The following is a 7,677-nucleotide window of genomic DNA, read 5'->3' on the forward strand; positions in this document are numbered from 1 at the left end:
ATATAATATATATATATGTATGCATTTATATATCTATGTAAACACATACACATATTTGATATAATCAAAATATTATTGGAAATATTGTTAAATACTTGCTATGATTTTACTTAATATACTATTGAAATATCAGTAGATATACTTTTATCTCACATGTCTCGACTAATTTTGTAATGAATTAGATGTAAATATAGAAATTAATATTGATACAATCTTTAAATATTAATTTATTGCTAAAATATCTAGATTATTTTTAATGAATATATAAGATTACAACATTATATTTATCGTTTATAATAATTAATATTCTGACATAAATGTAATTTACAGAGCATTATGTGTAAAAAATTAGGAAAAATATATTTTTAAGTTTTTAACAGCATAAAATACAATTTCTTTCTTTTCTTATGTAATTTTGAAATTTTTTGCGTTATTATAATGTTTCAAATGAGGAATATTGGTACGTTACGATTTAAGAATAAATTTCCTCGTTGCTAAAATCGAACCATAATAAAAATCTTCATTTTAAATATTATAATAGCGAAAAAAAATTATAAAAAAGTTATATAAAACAGGGGAAAAAGTACAGTTTATCATGCTGTAAAAAATTTAAGAATATTTTTCATAATTTCTGAATTATGAGTCTTTAAGTAAAAATGATGCGATTTCGGCAACCTTATCCGATATTATGCTCTCATAGTATCATCCTTATTAATATGTGAAACGCATTATGTTGTAGTAGTTACACGATGCACTCGATTTATAACTTATGGCGAATACGGAAGCAATGCGTATATTCGTTTCCTGCATTAGCAGGCTTACCATTACGTGACTGAAATATAACGTATCCTTTACTATGAAGCAGATATCTATTACCGTGCACCTTCTTTCGTCGAGCACATGGAATGCCACGTTTCTATCGTGAACGTCGAGTTCGCGAGTAACCGACATATATTCGCGACTGCAAGTCTCTGAGTACAGCAATGTGAGATTGAATAAAAAATAACGCTTTGCATTTACAATGTAACCATAAGATCATTATCATTATTAAGTTTTATAATCTCTTTAAAAATTACAAATAATGTAATCAATAATTACAAATATATGTAAGCATAATAAACATAATTATAATTAGTCGTTAACGTAAAAATAAAAAAAATCATAAGGTTCTAAAAAAAGCTATAGATTGAATTTTTATTGGGAATAGTGATACTTAACGTTAGGCGATTGAAGTTTCGCTAGGTTGAATTATAAACATTAATATATTAAAACTTCTAAACATTAAAACAATTTTTTGAGGCTTAATAATAAAAAGTTAAAAGATAATTACGTTAATAGAGTTAAATACAGAAATAAATGAAATTGATATGCAACTATATATAAAATAGAACTGTAACTATAGAGAAACGGACAACTTTCACAAGTTTGAAAGAAAAATCGGTGGCATAATGTACAGTATAATGTTTAAAGATGGAATCACACGATGTTCGATTTCTTGAATGATAAGCATTCACGCATGCATGCACGCATGCATACTGCTATGCTTGCTTTGATGCATACAATCTGACGTTTGATAAATAACTATGAAATTAGCAATTATTTCTTTTGATTGGTGCATGCATAAGCTGTGAAGTAATCCATAGTAAATATAAAAATCATGTATATGCAGCATTCAATGCATGAATTCTAGCATATATCAGAGCACGTATGATTGTATGCATGCTATCATTCAAGAAATCAAGCATTGTGTGGTTTCATCTTAATTCGCTTACCATAATCAACGATTCGATATAGATAAAATAAAATTCCGATTGTAAAATTCGAGTTCGACATAATTATAAAAAAAAAGACAGGGAAAAGAGACATGGTTGAACCACTTTCACGTAACGATATTGCCATAATTTACGATGTAATGTGGAATTACATAAATCTTGTTGAGAGATATATATTGAATTTCGTAATAGAAAAGAATTTACTATCGTTGTCATTTCTAGATAAATAATTGTCATTTTTAAATAGATAATTTTCTTCATTTTCTGATTAATGTGTTACTATGCTGAATACTACACAATATGCTCTAAAGATCAAAAACGATTGAATCTAATTTTGTCTCGAAAAATTTTATTAAATCAATCTTACGATTTCTTTTTTTTTTTTTTGGTTAATATTGAATAATTATTTGCATAATGATCTTAAAAACGTATAGTATCTGTTTATATATATAATGTAATATAAAAATAATTTAAAATAAAATTAACAAACAAGTAGATAAGAAATAAAGTTTCTAACGGTCAAATTGGATCTTAGGTGCTTAAGTAATTTGGTATAAATTTATATACTATGTGTAGTTATTTAAAGAGCACGCCAAAATGATTTTTTGATCTTAAAACGCAACATGATTTAACTATTGCTATAGTAATATCATAAATTAAATTGACTGACAATTTAATAACTTGATGCTCAGATATCATAGAAAAAGCTTAATAATACTGAATAACATACTAAATCTGTGAATTTTATTGCGAAAAATTATAGAAATTATCTCAACCATGCGTTTTCAATGTTAGACCATTAAGGCAAAAAATTAATAAATATCAATTCAATCAATATTATATAAAAATTCATAAAAAAATATTAAATATCTTATTTATAATATAATATTTATCTTAATCATATATAATATGTTTATTTATGTACAATGAAATTTATTATTAGAGAATATAAATATTATCGTTCGAAAAATCTAGAATTAACTTATTAATAGTAAAATGGTTATATTTTTTCTTGATTAATTGTATCTTATAATAATATTTTTTAATAACAATTTATAATAATTTTCGAATTATCTTCATTTTGATTTTATTTTTTTTTAAATAGAAATTAAAGCAAAATTATTTTATAGTTTTCTGTATTTCACGAGGCATTGTATAGGAAAGAGACAAGTATGTATCGTGCTGCGCTTTAACTTTTCTAATGCCAACGTGCCGATCACTTCCTAGCGCAACTAGCGGTGACCAGCTAGCACAAGGCACATTCATTCGTTGAGTTGAGTTACATGACAACGGGCGGGGGATTTGTACGCGAAAAAAATCAGTTAAAACCCGTCCAACCATGAAAGTTGGTGGTGGCCGACGGTACGGCTCGATCCGTGACGACTGGGCCCCATATAGAAGTGCGTTCCGACGTGGCCGCCAGTTTCGTCCCGCTGCCCTTCGGATATCGTCGTTCAGCAATCATGAGATTCCTCGTAAGTCTACGCGATCATGATCTTAAAAGCCTCGCGAAGTTCCGCGGTGCGATGCACGCAAGAAGAAAGTGCGATTAAAACCGCTCCATAGAGCAGCCGATATCCGAGTGCTCGCTTTCTTGCTTTCCAATCTTGCGTTGATCGATAAAATTTCATTGCAGTTTTATTACTAAGTCTATGTAATCAAAGGAGAAAAAAGAGAAGATATAAGCAAAATTTTTTATCATTTATTGGAAGTCAAGTGTTATCTCCATTTTCAAGTATAAAAAAAATTGATAAAACCTGAACGAACCTTTAACGTTTTCTCTTTTCCTTTTCTCGCGGAAGCATCGATGTTCGGTATATTAAATTATTGAAGATGTAAAAATAAATCAAAACAAGAAATTCGATTATAAATTTGTAATTCTTTTTTATTTTTTAACATTTCATTCATCCTAAAATATTCATTTATCACAAATTCAATTATGTTATATAATTCTATATTTTTATTATATTATATAAATTCTATTCCATTTAAAGACAGTCAAAGTGTTATATTTTATTGACGATAAAAATTATAAAGACTGTTATCATAACATTATAAAAAATTATTACAAAAAGTTATTACAAAATTAATAGCGTCTTTATTTTCTAATTAAAAAATCGTTATATAATATAATATAATCACCGCGAATTATTTTGCACGCAATCGTCACGCTTCGAAAACGTCTTTTATTTAACTTTTATTTAAACGTATTTTATTTCTTCCTATAAACTCAAGTTTCATTGAATAAATATGTTGCGCTAGTTAAATTTATTAATTGTAATTTAGATTACATATCTGAATAATTAATTATTTCTCGTGATGCAAATGGCGCTGATACCTATATATGAATAATCAATGTCAGCTCTCTAGGAAATCCTATTTATATCTTGCAAATAAAGATTTTTTTAGCATTTTAATATAAAATATTTCTTTTATATTGGAATATACAAAATCGCATATATTCTTCCGACTTTTATTAATATTTACGTAAAGAATATCTAGGCTTTGAAATTTTTTTGATACAAAAAGCATTACTATTTAATACATTATTGCCTTTCAGTTTTTAATCCTTGTCGTGGCACCCGTGCTGGGAAGGGAATTCCACAGTGAGTAATAAATTTAGTGAATGCTTTAATTTTTCGATCTTCTATTCTTTTTATCGTTAAATAAAAATCAATTTTCTCATCGACAGCAATTTGCATTTATTCTCAATTGTCTTATAACCGTGTTACGCATTGGAGATTGAGGATTGCGAATTCAGGATAATTTAGAATCTGTGTCTGTGACCAATCAGTAGTAGTTTCAATCTGTTTCGTTCTAATTGGTTTGGAATTCTAATTCTCAATTCGCAATCCTCAGTCCAATGCATAATACACGGGCATTATGCCTATTCTACTGCATAAACGTAATTGTAAATAATTATAGTTGTAAGAATTACAGTCGAATATTCGATTCAAATTCGACTGTGACTGGTCAATTCTTCACAACTACAATCGCTTACAATTATGTTTACGTAATTGTGGAACTTTACAGGCCATATTCGCGAACGCAGACAAGCACAGAATCCCAATTACCGAGCTTACAATCAAGCACCGGCAGCGATCAAGCAGATATTGGCCGCGCAGCAGTATCGCGATCCGATCGTTCATCTTCCACCGCAACCGGTGCCAAATCTCGCGCCTTCAACGCCCATTGAGCCTCAGTACTTGCAACAAAACCAGCTGTCTCAGTATCGACCGAACGTACAAATAGGTCAGGCGCCTCAGCAGCCAACCTATAAGCAGATTCCCGTAAGACCAGCTCAATACAGTCCGCCGTCCGGCGCCGCAACTCCTCCACAACAATATAATTCACAATACCGTACCAATTATGCACCGCAACCTCTACCGCAGCAGCAAGTCGCCCAGCCTAATTATCAGTATTCTAACAATCTGCCGCCGCAGCTTCAACAGCTCGTGCAGATCCAACAAAACCTACCTAATGCGATTCCGAAAGGACAACAAGGATAATCTGCCTAATTAGGGCATCGGGATGACGATATCTATAAGACGCCGTTCCCTTTTTGTAAGAACATCAATCATTCATCCTCACATTTCGTTTCATCTATTGTATTCCTCAGATTTTACTAATGATGAATTGATAATCTATTCGTGATTCTCGCTGAAATTTAAAAACAGCTGTTTATTCCTTTTCGTACTTTCTAAAACTTTAGAATGAATATCATACTGAAGAATAAAATCTCTTGAAGATTGAAAATTGAACCACTTTTTTCTTCAAAATTGGTTCAACTTTTACTTTTTAAAGTGAGATTCCACTTCAAAGAGTTCAGAGATATTTTATTATTATATAAATATATCTTTATGTCAATTTTTTCAAATAAATTGAAACGAATAAATTGAAAAAAATTAAGTTTTAAATTGTTATTTTTATTTTAATAGTTACAAAAAGAAAAATTAATTTTTGCTAAAAATTATTTTTTATAATTTGTGTCATTCATTTTTTGATTTATTTCATATTTTGACATTCATTTAATTCCACTTCATTCCTCTCTCTCACACATCATATCATTTCATTCATTTCACAATCTCATTCAAATCTTCATATCGATTTATATAAATCATACATTGAGAACATGTATTGTACGAAATTTATAGGAAGAACATTTGTATAAATAAATTTTACTCGAGTTTCTCGAGCTAAAATCATACAAATCGTTTTATATCAAACCATTGCTTTAAGATTTTAAGATTACACTGTCATCGTTTATGTCAACTTTGAGACGTATGTTTGTCGTTTAATTATGCACCCCTTAATCGTCCCTTTCAGATCTACCGGCCACTTTCAAACATCGAGACAACCATCGCATTTCTTCAAACTGCATTTGTTCCAATACATGAATATTAATCGAAAACATATTTCTCGACAAATGCAATTAGAGAACACTCGTTTTCATACATACTCATAACGCATAGCACAGCTCAGCCGAGAAATCCGAGGGTATCATCGCACCGATGGTTCCGCACAAGGGGCGTATCTGCACGTCAGTCGTCACTCCGGCAGGACAGGCCAGAGAAATCACCCCCTTGTGCGTCACCCCCTTCCCACCGTCATGACGGTGGCCCGTATGAACGAATGCAGTCTTCACTTCACGCACCCCAGAGAGGCGCACGTACCGCAGTCACACCATCCCGCCCTATCCCTTCACGATTCTTACCTCCGTGCATCTCATGAATGGGTGCCCCCTCGCCGACAAACAGGGAAGAGGATTAGCGAGTCCATTAAAGTCGCGGACTCTATTATCCGGAGGGCACAGCCACGGTGACATCAACCGCTTGTCATTGGCGTAGACTATTTAGGCATTTGCGAACGGAACAGTCACTGCTTTAGGCCTTAGAAGTATAAGTAGAATTTGTTTCTGTATAGTGAGAAAAATTTTAATAGCTTTATTTCTAAACGTATTCAAGAATAATTTATTCTTTATTCTAGCCATCATAGAAAGTCTGTGATAATTATTTTGAATAACTGTATCTTGAATATTATGTTCTACATATAATCTATGATTTACTTACATAATAGATTTTATATAATTTAATTTTATAATCTATCTTATATCACTATGTACTTAGTCGTTTATTAATACAGTTGCATTTATATATTTAATATAAATTATGATGGATTAGATTTTTATGATAAAAGTGATGCAACGATGATTGTTGGAATCATTAGAAGATTGTTGGAAAACGCGCGGGGAAAGGTCCAGGGAAAAAATCGACGCCACTGAAAAAGCAGAGGGGGGGGGGGGTCATAGAGGCAAATTACAAAGGGAGGATTACCGGCAGCTGGGCTACCAAGCAACCATGTCTCTTCTAGCTCTCGCGAGCGAGCAGGCTATCCACCGTTCCATTGCTCGAGAGCTCTTTGTCCTTCGACGCATTGGTAACATAATTATCGGAGTTATAGCAAGCCAAAAACCCAAGCCGCATCCAAAAGGGGTGATGAGCGGTTAGACTGTGATACCACGTGTACTTACGTGCACGTGGAATGCGTCCATTAAGAGATTTATTGGCGAAGCAATACACAAACACAAGAGTCGCGTTCAATGATTTGAGAAATATTCTCTCAAAACATTTGTTATGTAAAGAATAAAGAAAATATCGAGTTTTCTCTTTGTATAATTTTATATTGTAAAGATAATGTATGCTTGTACTAATCTACTATTAGCGCAACTTCATTATTGACAATTTTCTTTTCTTGATTATAGTTAAAGTAAAAATATGTAATCATATATTATATTTTTACTTTAACGCCTAACTATAGTAGCTATTAAGCAATTTTATACAAACTATATAAATGTTATTATAATATGTAATATTGCATTGTTTACGACTGTATGTATGTGACACAT

The sequence above is a fragment of the Atta colombica genome, unplaced genomic scaffold (genome assembly GCF_001594045.1).
Source record: "Atta colombica isolate Treedump-2 unplaced genomic scaffold, Acol1.0 scaffold38, whole genome shotgun sequence".
NCBI classification, from domain to species: Eukaryota; Metazoa; Arthropoda; class Insecta; order Hymenoptera; family Formicidae; genus Atta; species Atta colombica.